The sequence below is a fragment of the Chrysochloris asiatica genome, unplaced genomic scaffold (assembly GCF_000296735.1).
Source record: "Chrysochloris asiatica unplaced genomic scaffold, ChrAsi1.0 scaffold00090, whole genome shotgun sequence".
Classification (NCBI taxonomy): Eukaryota; Metazoa; Chordata; class Mammalia; order Afrosoricida; family Chrysochloridae; genus Chrysochloris; species Chrysochloris asiatica.
In genome coordinates, this window is record NW_006408608.1 from 2,400,883 (window position 1) to 2,420,640 (window position 19,758).

Consider the following 19,758-nt stretch of genomic DNA (forward strand, 5'->3'; position numbering starts at 1 on the left):
TTTTCCATCATCTCTTTCCGGAGATGCAGTCAATATGATTTCTATGTATTCCATCTGGTGAAGTCAATGTGTATAATCGTCTCTTATACTGTCTAAAGAAGGTGTTTGAAATGAACAAATCATTGATTTTGCAGAATTCTATCATGCATTCTCCAGCATCATTTCTATCACCAAGGCCATATTTTCCAACTATTGATCCTTCTTCTTTGTTCCCAACCTTTGCATTCTAATCACCAGTAATGATCAATACATTTTGATTGCACGTTTGATTAATTTCAGATTGAAGAAGTTGGTAGAATTTGTCTATTTCATCCTCACTGGCTTTTTTTGGTTGGTGCATAATTTTGAATAATAGTGGTATTAACTGGACTTCCCTGTAGGTGCATGGATATTTTCCTATCACTAACAATGTTGTAGCTCATGACTGATCTGGATATGTTCTTTTTGACGATGAATGCAACACCATTCCTTTTCAATTTGTCATTTCAGGTATAGTAAGTCATGTGGTCATCAGATTCCAAATGGCCAATACCAGTCCATCTCAGCTCACTAATGCCTAAGATATTGATGTTTATGCATTTCATTTCATTTTTGATAAGTTCCAATTTCCCCAGATTCATAATTTGTACATTCCATGTTCTGCTTTTCAATGGATGTTTACAGCTGTTTCTCTTCATTTTGAGTTATGCCCCATCAGCAAATGAAGGTCCCAGGGGCTTTACTCCATTTGCTTTATTATGGTCAACTCTATATTGAGGAGGCAGGTCTTTCCCAGTCACATGTTGAGTGCCTTCCAACCTGAAGGGTCCATTTTCCGGCACTATATCTGACAGTGTTTCTCTGCTATTTATAAGGTTTTCAGTGACTAAATATTTGGAAGTAGTTCGTCACTCCTTCTTCCTAGGATGTCTTCATCTGGAAGCTCATCTGAAACCTCTCCACCATGGGTGACCCTGCTGGTATTTAAAATACCGGTAGCATAGTTTTCAGAATCACAGCAACTCACAAGCCACCACAGTATGACAAACTGACAGAAGAGGGGTGGAATGGCCACTTTAGTTATAGTAAAAATGGTGTGATGGTGGAGGTGTTTGACGTCTTTTGACTTCACAAGGAAGGAGCCCTGTAGTGTAGTGGGTCTGCATAGCATTGAGCTACTAACTGCAAGGAGAAAGATGAGGCTGTCTGCTCCCATATAGATTTACAGTTTTAGTAATGTTAAGGAGCAGTTCTACCTTATCCTAAAGAGTTGCTATAAGACAGAATCAATTCAATGGCATTGGGGTTAGGAGATACTTTAACAAGGGGTAGAAAATATCAGTAGCAGCATCAGTTCAAGACTGATTCCTGTAATGCGGAGGTCACACATGGCTCAGCCCCCTCCCACCTCTTTACCGATTCTGGTACCAACCATCCTTCTCATGGCACTTGCTTCTTCTCTGCAAAAACTCACTGTTATCCAGTCAATTCTGACCCACAGCAACCCCATAAGACAAAGTAGAAGTGCTCCATAGGGTTTCTGAGACTAAGTCTTTGCGGAAGCAGACTGCCTCATCTTACCCCCATGGAGTAGCTGGTGGGTTTAAACCACTCACCTTTTGGTTAGCAGTTCAGCATTTAACTCATTATGCCATCAGAGCTCCTTACTTCTCTGATAGGTTCAATAATCCATTGCAATGACCACACAGAACTATTACAGTCACGATTATGGGGTTATTAGGGAAGTAACACATTACAGCTCAGGATCAAGAACAATTCAGGAGACATTTTTTCAGTGAGGACAGCCTCTAATCAGCCATTCCCACAGGTTCCCAGCCCCTTGATTTAGCCTGTACCCTATTCCAACAAGTAACACAAAGCTCATTGTCCTCTGCTAAGTGCTCAGAGGAAAGAAAGTTACTGCCCCTGCAAGCCTCCTGCCTGAAGGCACTCAGCTTTCTGGCTCTATGGGCCACAAAGCACACTGTACTGTCTCATGCCAGTACCTTGGTTCTGCTGTCTCTGATGCTGCCATTTCTCTGTCACCGCTTCTTGTCCTCTTTGGTGTTACAATTCTCTGCTCTATGTCACCTGGATCTAGGAGAATCCTAGTGCAAGGACCTAGGATCCAAAAGATATATTCCACTCCCAGCTCTTCTTCCTTCAGTCCTTCCATCCTTCCTTTTTCTTTCTTCTCTCTTTTTTCTTTTCTGAATTCCTGGACTTGAATGGGAGAAATTGTATATTTTTATAATTAATGTTTTAAAAACCCTTTATTGTGAGTTGGGCACAGGTTTACAGAGCAAATCAGTTTTCCATTCAGTAATTCATACACAGTTTGCGTCATGTCATTGATTACAGTCCCCACAATGAAACATCACTCATCTCACTTCCTCTTTGTCTTTCCCATTTCCATTCCCTTTTCTTGCCTAACCTTCTGAACTTTGATGGCCTTATTGGTTTCAAATGGTTGATTATTCTAAGGAGTGCATACCACCCTAGTGCTATTGTTCCTCTTATAGACCTGTCTAATGTTTTGTTAGAAATTGAGGCATGGACATGAGGTCCAGACTGAAGGATGATTCCCCATAATCTTGGGGAGTCCACCACTCTCTACCCAACATGCAAGCCTGGTCTTTTTCACAATGTTGAGTTCTGTTTCACATATTTCTTCCACTCTCTCCAGGACCTTCTATAGGCTCCTCTTTCTTGATGGTCATGAGGTCCCCCCTTTGCTGCTCAATTATCTCTCATAAGATAACAGGTGTCACTTAAGCAAGGGCCTGGCTTCAGTAAGGTAGTGAAGGGTGGTGACTCAAGTCACACCTTCCTAATCCTTCCTCATTAACATAAAAGACAACTCACTCCAAAACTGGGCTCTAACTACAGTATGGTGGTGGTGGTTGTTGTTGGTGTGCTGTGGAGTCAGTTCCAACTCATAGCAACCATGCATAGGGTTTACAAGGCTGTCAACCTTTACAGGAGCAGAAAGCCTCATGTTTCTCCCCCTGAACAGCTGGTAGTTTCAAACTGCTGACCTTAAGGTTAGCAGCCTGACTTGTAACCACTACACTGATTCACACCACATCACAGAATGGTGGATCATAGGTAGTAGGGTCCTATTAAATAATTCATTGATCTGTAGTTATGAACGAATATGACTACATATTAGATGGTTCAGGCATAGAAGAACCTGATCATCCAATGAATGTTGATAAAGATGGACAATTTGAAGAGACATCAAGCCCAATGAGCAGATGTATATCATCTGTAACCAGTGACAGGTATGGGTTGGCATCCAATTTTCACCTTAGCACCCTGCCTTCTAGCTGTACAACCTTGGACAAATTACTTGGCAGTTCTCAGCTTCATATTCTTAAAAGGAACACTGGTCATGCAGTCATTAAATGTTTATCTGCTAACCAAAAAGTCAGTGGTTTGAACCCACCAGTCATTTCATGGGAGAGAGATGTAGCAGCCTGCTCCCATAAATATTTGCAACTTTGAAAACCCTATGGAGTAGTTCTTCTCTATTCTATAAGTCTCTATGAATCAGGATCGACTCAACAGCCTGGTAGTACATATTCTTAATAAGGAAAATCCTACTTACAGTTTTGAGTTACTATGAGGATCAAATGATGCAAAACAACACCAGCACAGCACTTGGTACATAAAAGGGACTCCATAAGGCAGTTCAAAAATACCAGCTGTTCTGCAGGAGAAAGAAGGCTTTCTGCTCTCATAAAAATTTGCAGCCTCAGAAACCCTGTGCACGGTCACTATGAGTCAGAACTGACTCCATGATACTTAACAACAACAACAATAAATATCCCAGTCTCTCAGCTCCCATGTCCAACTTCCTTTCTTCACCATCCATGTGCTGGTTTCTGGTTGTGTGGCTGTTTTGTTGTGTCCTGGACTGATTTGATGCCCATGGAGATGCTAATTGGAGGGGTCTTTGATGTGTTCATTAAGGAGAGCCAAGCAGGGTCTCTTCAGGCAACACATTATTGGTGGCTATTTTGAGTGTTTGTCAGACTACCAAGCTCTTCCAACTGATTCTCCTTCAGAACACTCTGTAGCTCATAGCCACCACAAATCCACATGGACTTTGCCTAAGATGGGTCGTGTTCTTGAAGGTCTGTGCTCCCTCTTAGGGGTCATCAGGTGCAATGGTTTAAGCTACAGGTTTTTGACTGTACCATGTATTAGCTTGTAGCTTCAGACTAAACTTTGCAACTTTTTAAGCTTTCCATTACACAGCTCAGTATTTTTAATATCAGCAGGGTGACCCAAAGTGGACAGGTTTCAGCAGAGCTTCCAGACTAAGACAGACAGATGACTTTTGAATGGTTAGGCACGGAAAACCTTATAAACAGCAACAGAACACAGTTGGATATAGTACCAGAAGATGAGCACCTCAGGTTGGAAGGCACTCAAAATACGACTAAGGAAGAACTGCTTCCTCAAAATAAAGTTGACCTTAATGATGCGAACGAAGTTAAGCTTCCTGGACCTTCATTGCTGATGGAGACAACTCAAAATGGAGAGAAACAGCTTCCAACATCCATTAATAATCAGAAAATGGAATATACAAAGTATGAATCTAGGAAAATTGGAAGTTGTCAACAATGAAATGGAACAAAGATCAATATCCTAGGCATTAAGGAGTTCTGGTAGCATAGTGGTTACGAATCAGGCTGCTAACCTCAGGGTCAGGAGGTTAGCTGTTCCGCGGGAGAAAGATGAGGCTTTCTGCTCCCATAAAGATTTACAGCCTCGGAAACCCTGTGCAGGGTCGCTATGAGTCAGAACCGACTCCACAGCATATAATAACAACAAGAACAATGAGCTGAAATGGACTGGTATTGGTCATTTTGAATCTGTCTTACTATACCAGAATAAAAAATTTGAGAGGAATAATGTCACTTTCGTTGTCAAAAAGAACATTTCAAGATCTAGCTTGAAGTGCAATGCAGTCTGTGATAGAATAATAATCCATAGGCCATTAGAAGAATCCTACTAACTTCTTCAGTCTGAAATAGGTCAAACATGCAATCAAGATGCATTGATAATTACTGGTAATTGGAATGAAAAAGCCAGAAGCATAAAAGAAGGATCACCTTCTGGACAAATCCCACTCCAAGACTGAAACTCAAAGGGAACACATAAGCAGGCATGTCATGTAAACTTGCTGGCAACTACGTTGGTCTACTGGTGAGTGGAAAAAGGGAAAAGCAGAAATGAAGATATGGTCTGAATTCGACCACGTTCCATAGACTCCCATTGACCTGGAGATGAGAGAGAGAAGAGGAAGGGCTGGTTGGTCCAAAGTGTGGTGAGACCTGGGGACTCCTGAGCTCATGGACAAGGACATAGCCATAGGGGGCTAGAGTTGAGAGTGAAGCATCCATCTGATATGAAGTGAGGGGAGATGCACAAGAACACCCAAACATGAAGATAGTACCCATTTGACCTAGCCTCCATGGCTTGATAATCAGAACTTGACTAGAGGAAGATAAAAAGATAGTGATAAAGGAAACAAGTGTAAATTGCTACAGTTTGAGCAACTTGACCTATGGTTATGGATGTAGTGGTTCAAAATACCAACAGAAAGGGAAGAAGTCTTCACGTCAAGTATCAATCCTATCCCCTCTGTATACAGGGTTGATAGGGACAGTCAACTTAGACATTGGCTACCTAAAATGGGGGTGGCTATAAAGGCATGAAGTGACTGGCTTACACATTTTCAAGAGGCAGTTTAATTTCAGAATGTGAAGAGGCAGAGATGAAAACATGGAGAGATAGAGCAACTGAGGACTCTAGACTCATGGAAAGAGAAAGGCTATGTGCTGGCAGTCAGGAGGAAGGTTTTGCAGAATGGGCCCTTTGGTTGTTTAAATGCTTATATGGTCCTGGGTGTTTTTGTGTACATCCCCTCACCTCCAACCCAAAAAAACAGAAGGAATAGAAGCAAATGTTTTTGAATAATGATACACGGAGGAGATTATAATCACTGCACTGAAATGATGAGTGTAAAACCAATGTTCTCCTGTGTAAACTATCACTCAATTCACAATAAAAACTTGAAAAAATAAGAGAGAGAAAAACATCAGTATTTGGAAAACATGGCCTGGGTGATAGAAATGATGCTGGAGATCATTTGATAGCGTTTTGGAAGACCAATGACTTATTCATTGCAAATACCTTTTTTTTTTAACAACATAAAAGGCTGGGCTTCTGGTGTGATGCTGTGGATCAGCACTGGACTGTGAACCACAAGGTCAGCAGTTCAAACCCATGAGCTGCTCCTCAGAAACTCTATATGGGGTTGCTATGAGTCAAAACTGACTTGACAGCACTTAACCACAACAACAACACACACATGAACTTCACCAGATGCAATACACAGGGATCAAATTGAGTACATCTGTAAGAAGGGATGACAGGGAAGCTCAATATCATCTGTCAAATTAAGGCCAAGGCCTACTGTGGAACAGATCATTAATTGCTCTTATGAAAGTTCAGGCTGAAACGGAAGAAAACCATGAAAGCCAAAATATGACCTTGAGTGTATCCCACTGGGATTCCTGGTGTGGTGCCATAGGATAAGTACTCAACCTCAAGGTCAGTGTGCACCTCAAGGTCAGCAGTTCAAACTCACCAGCTGCTCCTCGGAAACCTATGCAGGGTTGCTATGAGTCAGAACCGACTCAATGACACTTAGTAACAACATATCCCACCTGAATTTAAAAATAATCTCAGGAACAGATTTGATGCATTAGATACCAAGGATCAAAGACCTGAAAAGTTGTGATATGATATCAAGAACATCATACATGAAGAAAGCAAAAGTTCATTAAAAATATGGGGGGGGGCAACTGAAGTGATTATTAAAAGAGACTCTGAAACTTGCCCCTAAGCATTTGTTGTTGTTGTTAAGTGCCATTGAGTCGATTCCGACACATAGCAACCCTGTATAGGGTTTCCGAAGAGCAGCTGGTGAGTTTGAATCGCCGATCTTGCAGTTCAAATGGCTTTGCAGCCTGGCGCATTAACCCTGAGCATAGAGAGAAGCTTAAAAGGCTAGAAGCAATGATGAAATATAAGAAAATGTCAAAGGGTCCTCAAGAAGACAGTCCAATGTTATTATGAAATGTACAAAGACGTGGAGCTAGAGAAACTAAAAGGGAATAATACACTCAACATTTCTCTGAAAGAACTGAAGAAAAAATTTCAAGCCTCTAATTTAAATATTGAAGTGTTCTATGGGTAAAATACTGAATGACACCTTTTTTTTGTTGTACAGTGCTGTCTAGTTAATACCAACTCATAGCAACCTTATACACAACAGAACAAAACACTGCCTGGTCTCACACCAATGTCATTATCATTGCTGTGCTCGAGCCCATTGCTGCTGTCACTGTGCTAATCCACCTCAGTGGGTCTTCCTCTTTTTTACTGACCCTCCACTTTACCAAGCATGATGTCCTTCTCCAGGCACTGGTCTCTCCTGTTAATATGTCTGAAGTCTGAGAGACAAAGTCTCCTCATTCTGGCCTCTAAGGAGCATTCTGGCTGTACTTCTAACACAAATTTGTTTGTTCTTCTGATGGATGGTTCATGTTACTTTTAATATTCTCCTTCAACACCGTAACTCCAATGTTTCAATTCCTCTATGGTCTTCCTTATTCATTGTCCAACTTTCGTATGTATATGAGGCTTTTGAAAATACCATGGTTTGGGTCAGGCGCATCTTAGTCCTCAAACTGACATTTTTGCTCTTGAGTACATTAAGGAGATTTTGTGCAGCAGACTTACCTAATACAATATGCTGTTTGATTTCATGACTGCTGCTTTCATAAATGTTGATGATGGATCCAAGCAAAATGAAGTCTTTGACAACTTCAATCTTTTCTCCATTTATCTTGGTGTTTTTTATGGGTCCAGTTATGAGGATTTTTGCTTTCTTTACACTGAGGTGAAACCCATATAGAAGACAGTAGCCTTTGATTTTCATCTGTAAGCATTTTATGTCCCCTTTGCTTATAGCAAACAATGTTGTATCATCTACATATCATAGGTTGTTAATGAGTTTTCTTTCAACCTTGATGCCGTGTTCTTCTTCATATAATCTGCTTCTCAGATTATTCACTCAGCATACAGATTGAATAAGCATAATGAAAGAATATAACGCTGGTTCCCACATTTCCTGCTTTTAAACCATTTAGTGTCCCCTTGTTCTGTTTGATCAACTGCCTCTTGGTCTTTGTAGAGTTTCCTCATGAGCACAATTAAGTGTTCGGGAATAGTCGCTCTCTGAAATGTTGCCCATAGCTTGTCATGATTCAACAATCGAAAGTCTTTGCATAGTCAATAAAGCTCTGGTAAACCTCTTTCTGGTATTCTCTGCTTTCAGCCAAGATCCATCGGATGTCAGCAGTGATATTCACTGGTTCATGTCCCTGTCAGAATACAGCCTGAACTTCTCGCAGCTCCCTGTCAAAGTATTATTGTAGCCATTTTAAAATTACCTTTAGCAAAATTTTACTTGCATGAGATATTAATGATATTGTCCGATGATTTCTGTATTCAATTGGGTCATCTCTCTTTGGAATGGGCATAAATACAGATCTCTTACAATCAGTTGGCCAGTAGCTGTGTTCCAAATTTCTTGGCATAGATGAGTAAGTTTCTACAATGCTGACTCGCTTTGTTGAAAGATATCAGTTTATATTCTATCAATAACTGGAGACTTGTTCTTGCTTATGCCTTCAGTGCACCTTAAATTTCTTACTTCAGTTATCACTGACTCTTGATCATATGCTACCTCTTAGAAAACCATATCTTTTTGGCACAGTGACTCTGTGTAATAATTCCATCATCTTTTGATGCTTTCTGTATCATTTAATATTTTGCTCATAAAATTCTTCTATTTTGTAATTCAAGCTTGATTTTTTTTTTTTTTTTCCCAGTTCCCTCAGCTTGAGAAATGCTGAGCGTATTCTTCCATTTTGGTTTTCTAACTCCAGGTCTTTTCACATTTCATAATAATATCTGACTTTGTCTTCTCCAGCTGACATTTGAAATTTTGTGTTCAGCTCTTTTAACCTCCTCACTTCTTCCATTTGCTTTAGCATCTTTACTCTGTAGAGCAAGATTCAGAGTCTCTTCTGACATCTATTTTGGTCTTTTTCTTCTTGCCTTTTTTTTTTTTTTTCATAAGTTTTTATTGTGAATTGACTGATAGTTTACATGGGAAAGCATCAACTTTATATTCATCCTATCATATTTCGTTTTATTGCAATGATTTCAATCCCCTCCATGCATCTACATTCAACAGCATTTGCTTCCAATCCCTCTGTTTTTTGCTTTTGGATGTACACCAAAGCACTCAGAAATATATAACCATTCAAACAACCAAAGGATATACCTTGTATGCCAACCCACCAGCCACCTTTTGCTTTCTTCCTGTATGATGTTCTTGATGTCATTGCACAATTCTTCTGGTCTTCAGTCATTAGTGTCTAATACATCAAATATCTCTTAAGATGATCGCTAAATTTAGGAGGGATGTGTTCAAGGTCATGTTTTGGCTCTGATGGACTTGTTTTAATTTTCTTCAGCTTCAGTCTGAACTTGCACATGAACAATTGATGATCTATTCCACAGTCTGCCCCTGGTCTTGTTTGTTTGTTTCCCAGGTCTTGTTTTGACTAAAGATATGGAACTTTCCAACCATCTCTTTCCATAGATGCAGTCCATTTGATTTCTGTGTATCCCATTTCATAAGGTCCATGTGTATAGTCATCATTTTTGTTGTTTAAAAATGGTATTTATAATGGATAAGTCATCGGTCTTACAAAATTCTATCATTTTATTTCCAGCATCATTTCTGTCACCAACCAGACGCTCCTTGGAAACCTTAGACAGGGTCGCTATGAGTCAGAACTGACTGGACAGCTCTTAACAATAACAGTGGTGATCTTAGGATGGAACAGACACCTCTCTAGGAACTACATAGCATTGCTATTGTTGTTGTACTTGTTAAGTGCCATCGAGTTGGTTCCTACTCATTGCGACCCTATATCAGGTTTCCGAGACTTTAAGTCTTCTCGGGAGCAGAAAGCCTTATCATTCTCTTGCACATAGGAATTCATATATTTTTAAAAAAGAGGAGACCAGGCCACAGAAAAGTTACATTTCATTCATACCCAAGTTCACACATAGTGGAGCTAGGATTTGAACTTAAGCAATTGGGCTCCAATCCAAGGCTGAATGCATGAAAGAGTAAAGGAAGGAGTGAATGAGTGAGTGAGCAGATAAAGCATTTAACACAGTGTGCAACACGCAGCAAGTGCTCAATTTATGGTGGTGATGCTTCGTATTTAAATATCACAGGCTCTCTTCCTATCTGGAAAACTACTTTGCATGTCCCTGCGGGTTCCAGTGCTCCACCACGCACCCACCATTCTGTCTTCTGTCTCCACATGCCTGTGAGAAAACTACAAAATATACCTTTTTTTCCAAAGTTACATTTGTACATTCTAAGTAGACAGAAACTAAATATTTAAAAGAGCCCTGTGAATTATTGACTTCCCTTGGCACTGGGTTCTCTTTTCTGGTGGCTCTCTTGCCCCACACTCATCCAGCAGCCACATCTCTCCTCTCTGAGTTTCAGCCTCTGCCTCTTTCAGCATCCCCCTGAGAAAGGCCAGACCCTTGAACTGGGACATCCAGGTAAGAGACAGGAGTACAGAATGCTCTTCCACTCAGAATTCTGCACACCTAGAACCAAAGGATTGTTGGGGTTTTGAGGTCTAGTCTGTCATCCTTAAGGGCTAGTAGACATGTGTTGCGCTGGCTGGATGTTTACTAGATTCCATTAATTTCAACCCCAGAGATATTCACTGGTGCTTCAGACAAAGGGCATGATGATCTACTTAAGAAAAGTCAGTCATTGAAAAGCCTATCTGCAACTGGTATGTTGTATGTAAAATTATGAATGACTTTCTGTAGAATGAATTATCTAAATCCCATGCCTTCCACTTGTTTAGCACTCTGACCCCATATAAATTGCAGAGCCTTCCCTGTACCTCACTGTCCTTTCTGTAAATTGTTAATATAGCATTTTCTTATAGTGTTTGTGTAAAGAATCAAGTGAGTGGTATCTTGATCATCTTTTATAAGATTCAATCTGAACTCCAAGCCCTCTTACCCAATCCTACTTTTATTTCCCTCATAGTATTTATATCTTTCTAACAGACTAAAATAAAGCAAGAAGCTGGATTATATAACGAAGAATGTGGCATCAGGGTTGGAGGAAGACTCATTAATAACCTGTGATATGCAGATTATACAATCTTGCTTGCTTGCGAAGAGGACTTAAAATACTTACTGTTGAATATCAAAGCCTACAGCCTTCAGTATGGATTTAACTTCAGTGTCAAGAAAATGAAAATCCTCACAACTGGACCAATAAATAAAATCATTACAAATGGAGAAAAAGCTGAAGTTTTCAAAATTTTTCTTTTGCTTGAATTCACAATCAACACTCATGGAGCAGCAGTCAAGAGACTGAAAGGCATATTGTGTTAGGCATATCTATTACAAAAGATCTCTTTAATGTGATCAAGAGCAAAGATATCAGGGGAGGACAATACACTTGAAAGGGGAGGGGGATGGAAGAACAAGTTAGATAGGGGAACACTTAGACAGGTTTGCATAGGCTAAATGGGATAGAGGTAAATAGTGATGTATGCTAAACCTTGGAACAACAGGGCTCTGTGACACAGGGATTGAGACATAGTCTGAATGGGTAAAAGAGAAAATAATATTAAGATGCTTGACTGTACTATTAATATTGGTTTCCCTTGCCTACTATTGTAATATAGACACTTGAGATGGGTAGAAAGGAATATCAAGAAACATGATTACAGAAAGCTTGTAAGCCTGTCTTCAGCCTATAACTAATTGGAATACCTAAAAGGGGTTCTAAAACTTGCCCAGTGAAATAGGCTTCTTGTGGAGCCTTTGTAGTGTATAGAACCTTAGGTGGAATCCTGATCCTCATCCAGAACCTTCTAAGGTGGAACATTCCTGCTTGAAAGGACAAGAAGACCAGCCTGGAGCAGCTAGAGGAACAGAAGATTCCTTCTTGAAAGAAAGACCGGCATGAAAAGTAAAAAACAAAAATGGCAGACTGATTGGCTACTATAAGAACAAGCAAGTTATTTGCAGGGAAGCCATCAAAGCAAGCAATCAAGTCCCTTCAGGACAAACCCTACTCCAAGACTGAAACTCAAATGGAACACACCAGAAACATGTAAGCTTGCTGGTGATCTTATTGGTCTATTGGCGAGTGGAAGAGGAGAAAAGGTAGCAATGAAGACATGGGCTGAATTCGACCACATTCCATAGACTTCCGTTGACCTGGAAATAAGAGTGAAAAGAAGAAGGTGGTCTGAAGAATGGTGAAACCTGAGAGCTCTGGAGCCCTTAGACAAGGACATAGCTACAGAGGACTAGAACTGAGAGTGAAGTGTTCAATTGATATGAAGTGGGGGGAAACACAAGAACACCCAAACTTGCAGATAGTACCCATTTGACCTAGCTTCGATGGCTTGATGACCATAACTAGACTAGAGGAAGATAAAAAAAGAAAAGAAAAAAGAAATACTGAAAAAGGAAGCAAGTGTAAATTGCTGCAATTTGAGGAACTTGACCTAAACTTATGGATGTAGCAGCTCAAAATACCAACTAAGAGGGAAGGAATCTTCACATCAAGTATCAATCTTATCCCCTCTGTATATAGGGTTGATAGGGATGGTCAACTTAGACATTGGCTACCTAAAATGGAGGGGGCAATAAAGAAACTAAGTGACTGGCTTATAAGTTTTCAAGAGAGAGTTTAGTTTCAGAGTGTTCAGGGAAAGGTAGAACCCCCACTGAATAGTTTTTGTCTTCTCTAGAAGGGTCAGGTGAAAGGAGATGGGGATAAGACTCTTATGATTCATGGTAGCAAGTAATTGTTACCATGACTAATTGCAATTATCACAACTGTAAAGGTAGAAGTTTTGTAACAAAGAGTGGGGAGTAGTTAAACTTACAGTCCAGGAACAGAGGACCCTAGAACCATCAAGGGAGAAGAGTACAAGTGGAATGTGGGACCGTTTCCAGAGAAGCAGTGACACCAGAGATGGAGGCAGAGATGAGGACATGGAGAGAGAGAGCAGCTGAGGACTCTAGACTCATAGAAAGAGAAAGGCTGGGTGCTGGCAGTCAGGAGACAGGATTGCAGAAAATGCCCTTTGGTTGTTTAAATGATTATATATTCCTGCAACAAAACAAAACCAAAAAACAAACCCAGAGGGAATAGAAGCAAATACTGTGGAATGATGATGCATGGAGGAGATTGTAATCATTGCAATGAAACCATGTATGATAAGATGAATGTAAAACCAATGTTCTCCCATGTAAACTACCACTCAATTCACAATAAAAAACTTTTTAAAAAGATGTCAGTTTGAGGACTAAGGTTCACCTGATGTAAGCCATGGTCTTTTTGATATCCTCATATGCATGTGAAAGTTGGCGAATCAATAGAAGAATGGTTGCATTTGAATTGGGGAGTAGGAGAAGAATACTAAAGGTACCGTGGACTGCCAGAAGAGCAAACAAATATGTGTTGGAATAAGTACAGTCAGAATACTCCTTAGAAGCCAGGATGGCCAGACTTTTTCTCTTGTTCTTTGGCTATGTTGTCAGGAGAAGGACATCAGGCTTGAGATGGATGGACATAGTGGGAGCAACAATGGGCTCAAAGCATCACAACAATTATGAGGGTGGTGCGGGACTGGGCAGTGTTTCATTCTGTTATGCATAAGGTCACTATGAATTGGAACTGACTTGATGACAACAAAAAATGCACAACAACAACAAACTAAAAACTTTATTTGTTTGTTGCTCATATCATTTATTGTTTGTTTTCCCCCTGCTGGAATATAAGCTCCACAGGCTAGAGATTATTCCTCTTTTACCCATGGAAGAATATAGGGTATTTGGAACAATGTCTGGACTATAGTATCATTATCTGAAATAGAAATAATTCATGTACACAGAAAGTTCTCAATAATAGTAACTTTTGATGATGGTAACAGTGATGATGATGATGGTGATAGTAAGGATGATGATGATAAAACATTTATTGAATGAATGAAACAATGCCCAAAACAGTAAGTCCTAAGTATGAGCTAGTTACCATTGTTGTTGTTGTTGTTATGTGCTGTGGAGTCGGTTCTGACTCATAGCGACCCTGTACAGGATTTCTGAGGCTGTAAATCTTTACGGGAGCAGAAAGTCTCATCTTTCTCCTGTGGAACAGCTGGTAGTTTCGAACTGCTGACCTTGTGGTTCACAGCCCAATTCGTAACCACTATGCTACCAGAGTTACCATTACTTATACTCTTACTAGATCGTAGCCTCACCATTTTGCAGAAGAAGCAGTCAAGGCCCAGGAGAGACTCAGACAGTTCTTGTCTTCATGAGGCCTGTGATCAGAGTGATAAAGACAGGACTCTGCTTTTCCTTGGGAAGGAACCTCAAAGGGCATGACTAGCCTAAGGAGCTAACATTCTTAAGTACAGACTGTATGCCAGACCCACATTGGCAGGGGTTTACATTTTAGCCCCAGCCTGGCTCAACTTCATTTTACAGAAGGACATTTTACAGAAGAACACACTTACGTGTCTTCTATAGAAGGCTCTGAGGCTTTTTAGTGGCTCTTCACAGAAAGCATTGAGCTGAAACCTTTACCTCCCTCCTGAGTTTTCCAGTCTCAAGTTCTGCACCCATCTTGCTCACCATCTTGCTCACCTCATCTTGCTCACCTCATTGTCTCCTGACCCTGCACCCCACACACCTCTGGCTCTCTAAACTCCAACCACATTGATCTTGGGATCCTGAGAAGTTCAAGCTCTCTCCATGACTTCACACTCACTCTTTCTTCTGCCCAATTGCCTAGTTAATTCCAACCTATCCTTGACGTCTCCTTGACCTCTCCAATACCACTGGGAAATATATCCTTTTGGGCCCGGCCACAGGGTCCTTAACCTCCAGCATCCTGCTCATTGTCCTCCACACACTTCATTGGTTGGTTGAGATTCTCTTCTCCCTAGCTTCCCTTAGGTTCCACAGTTCCACTCCAGAGCTCACTGCAATGCCCAGTGCATAGTACGTACTTTCTAGGACATAGGTCAATGAATGGGGTTTTCTCCCAGGTCTCCCAGCTTATCACATCACCAGGAAATTCCAATCTAGGTTGATCCAGAAGCAAACACCTCTGAAGTTTGGTTTCTAGAGAAGACTTCATAGCTTAGAAATATTTAAACAAGTCCTGAGGAGAACACATAACATTAACAGCTGAGATCATGGGGAAGAGTATTTTTTTTAAGTAGAACAAGAAGGACGACTGAAGGTTTAGAGGTGAGAACAGACAGGATTGGACTACGGTGGGGATAGCTCAGGGTGATGGCATACAGAGGCTTTCTGGAGACCTAAGACACACACTTCTTCATCTGAGTGCTGGAGAGATAATATAGGAGCATATAGAAGGCTTTGAAAGTGAACTCAGGAAATTGTATTAGTCTAGAAAATGGGGAGTCTTTGCTGTTTAATCAGAGTTGTGCTGTGTAAGCATCACTCTGGCTAGTGTGGGACGTATCCATGTGAAGAGTCTAGAGATTAGGAAAATAGCTGGGTAGTCTCCTACTTTCCAGACATAGGGTGTTCTGACCTAGGGCAGGAGGAGCAAACATCAGAAGGAAAGCTCAGATACAAACCAGATGCTCTGGGTTGGATTTGGTGACTGCCTGCTCATAAGGAACACTGGCGAGAGACAGCCATGCTGCCTTCCAGTGAAGACTAAGATGCTTCTCCTTCCAGAGGGAGACAGGCACCTCACTCCCTGTAGTCAGGCAGTGATACAGAAGGGACAGTCACCTTAGAAATCACAGGGGTCACCTCCAGTCTTGCTTCATCACCAGTGACTGCCAGGTAATGATTCATTACAAATAAAAGAGGGAGGAAGAAGGCAGCAGAGACAAGGACCCCGATGCGGGAAAGAATCCCAAATAAATGGGTCCTTTGATCATTGGACCGATTTCCGCAAAGGCTTGTTAGCTCCAAGAAGATCAAATGGGAAAGATAATGAGCAATTTTCAGGTAGTAGGTGCAGCATACGAGGTGACAACCCAATTTAGTCAGATTCTTAATCAAGTCAGAATCCCTGACTTGACGGTATTTGCGGAGTCTATTACTCCATTATGCTGAGTGCTTTGCTGTCTACGGTCTCTAGATTTCCAGTCGTTAGAGGTATTTATCTCCATGCGATTTAATTAAAGTCTAGTGTTTAATGACACAATGTGCACTAATTATTTCTTGTTGGTTGTTGAGGGTTTTCTTTTTTTCCTCCCCCCCTTTTGCAACAAAGCAAAAATCTCATTATGTCACTTGTCAAATGAAAGGTGGAAGACGGGGGTTAGATTGGGCTGGGGGTGAACCTGGTGACATACCAGACAGCTAGGCTTCCAAGAAAAGCAAGGAGACTCTTTGTCCCTTGTATCTTTCATGGCATGCAATGTGTCGCTGTAATTGAGGGCAGAGCCTCACTCGATTGTCCTACTGTGAGTCAAGGACTAAGCATCATGCTTGGCACCCGGGATACATTTATTAAATGTTGACCTATGTTATTGTTTCCATTACTGGTCTGCTGCACATTGTGATCAGCTGGTCTACCCACAGTTAAGGAATGAGGCTGGGCTACACTGAAGTGTAGTGATTCGTGGGTAAGATACTAGCTCCATTGCTGGAATCTTGGTGGTTTTATTTAAACTTGTTCCTCACTGGATATATATGAAGAATACGCTCCAGAGTTTAATTTAATTCTGAAGTACCAAGCCTGGAGCCACTGACTACCTTCTGTGTCCATGAAAATTCAGAAAGCCTGGTTTTTGTGGTCTGACCACCTTAGCAGTGCCAGCTCTTCCACTGTATAGCTGAGACCTTAAGAGAGCCATTCACTCTCTCTGAACCTCAGTCTCCTCATCTGTTCAATGGGGCATTTGAAATCTAAGGAGGATTCAAAGAGAAGAAATTTAAAAGCACAGTTTCTGGGCACATATTAGGACTCCATTATAACAACTTGGATGATTATTATTATCTGTTCACAGACGTATTTGAACCAGGGAGGAGCCCAACAATTTGTGGAAGTTGTGTCTGAGGGTTAAGGGGGGATATTCTGGTGGGTGGGGGTAAGAACTTCTATGGAAGGAAGGAGCATGTCCCCCACCACGGGATGATAACTGGATCCAGCCTATTAGGTGATAGAGTCAGAGAAGCTCAGATCCTAGAAAGGAACAAACTTCTGAGTTCTAAGCCCGACTAGAGCCCAGTGAGGTGACAGGAGTATGCTGAGACTTGAAGGCTTGTGAGTAACTAGGGTACCATATCTGCTGGGCAGCAAAAACTTGTGGAGAGGCAGTTTCCACTGCTGAAAGGGGGGATCTCCTTTAGACTCCACCAGACACATGGGAAAGGAGAATCTCCTTGAATGACCTATGTTTCCAGGAAGCTGGGACAGTCAGTCAGGGGCTGGAGAAGTGGTGGGTCTGGATGGATGGACAAGAAAACCAAGAGAGTTAAAGAGCACAGTCTTTGCAATCAAGTTGGTCCAGAGTCATGGTTTTTCCATGTCCTAAGAAGGTCACGATGTCAATCTAAGTCCCATTCTCACACCTGTGAAAGGGATAAGACTAGGATCTGACTATATTGTGTTGTAAGGAAAACGATATAAAATAATATGTGCCCATACATATGAAGGGTTTGGTAACATTTTAGTGACTCCTGTTGCTATGGGATCAGGGCACTCTGGATACTAAGACCTTATCTCTGGAAACGCTGAACTGGGACAGCTGGTCACCTGGGGATTTCAAAATGCCACAAGGACTTGACATTTCATTCACTCAACCTCCTTCCTGCTGTCTTGCCCTCAGTTCTGCTGGTGAGGCCAGATGGTTTCCCATCACAAAGAGAAACCCCTTCTGAGAGCCATTCCTTCACTGCTGATGATGGGCCAGAGTCATTGTGGGACTACCCTGCCCATTGTCTCCTTTGAGGAAAGGGACCACATGTGAGTCTTTGTGCAGAGTGGTTATGGCCAGTACCATGAGCCTGGAACCACTGGTCTTTATACTCACATCAGATGGATCCACATCAGTGCCCAAATCTGTAAGACAGGCCTCTACAGCAGCAGAATGTGGGACCCTATCCAGAGAAGCAGTGACACCAGAGATGGAGGCAGAGATGATGGAATGGAGAGACAGAGCAGCTGAGGACTCTAGACTCATGGAAAGAGAAAGACAGTGGCAAAATGACAGCATCAATTGGCTCAAGCATGGCAACAACTGTGAGATTGGCCCAGGATCAGGCAGTGTTTCGTTTTGTTGTACATAGGGTTGCTACGAGTCGGTACCAACTCGATGGCACCTAACAACAACAACATACTAATACTGCCTCATTAACACAATGAGAAAACCCACTCCAAAGTGGGATTATAACAACAGGTGTTGTTGTCTTTGTTAGGTGCCATCAAGTCAGCACCGACTCATGTTGACCTTATGCACAACAGAATGAAACCCTTCCTGGTTCTGGGTCAACATCACAATCATTGCTACATTTGAGCCCATTGCTACTGCCATTTTGCCAATCCATCTAGTTGGAGGTCTTCCCTTTTTTCCAACCCTCCACCTTATTAAACATGATATCCTGCTCCAATGACTGTCCCCTCCTGATAATACGTCCAAAGTATGAGAGACAAAGTCTGACCATCCTGGCTTCCAAGGGACACTCTTGGAACAACAGGTATAGGGGTTGGTATTAAAACACATACTTTGGGGAAACACAGCTCAATCTATAACAGAGGTCTAGATGCTGAGGTTCCAGGGAATGTGGGTCACTCTTAGCTGGGGTGCTCTAGACTATGTTGAACATTTGTTTCTGTTTTCTATGAGTCCAGCTAATGTCAGAACTAGCATGACTGTCTGGCCATGCTAACTCCTGTCCATTCTATCCTGCAGTGAGCCCATCACCAAAGTCAACTTAGACGGTATCCATCCTTGAAATCGTAGAAAGCCACATTGATATAGTCCAAGTAGGGGTGGTGTATAAAACCCACTCCTGACCTCTAAGGAACTCCTGTCTAGTGGGAGGCAGACCTCTAAGCACATCCTTGCAGTATCATGTGATTTGTGACAGAATAAACACACTGGGTCTCCCAGGTGATAAAGGAAGCTTTCTTGGGAAGATGATGTTGAAACTGAGTCTTGGATGGGCAGGCATCTGGGGAAAGGGATATTATGTAAAGCCATAGAGGGCTGTGAGAGTAATAAGTTCCCGGGACTGAAAAGAAATTGTGTGATGGATGAAGTAGAGGGACTCGAGGGAGGTTTTCATTCAAAACCATAGCAAAATAATAAAACAAACAAAAATAAGTTCCCATTGAGTCTGTTCCAACTCATGGCAACCATGTAAGTGTCAGATTAGAATGACACTCCACAAGGTTTTCAATGGCAGTGATCTTGCAGAAGTAGATAACCAGGCCTTGGGTGGACTTGAAAATGTGGAGTGGATTGTACTATCTTTGCAAAGGAGAAGGGAGTGCACCCCTCATGTGTGCAGTCTTCTCTTGAGTTCAGACAATGTGTAAATGCTAGAAATGCAATG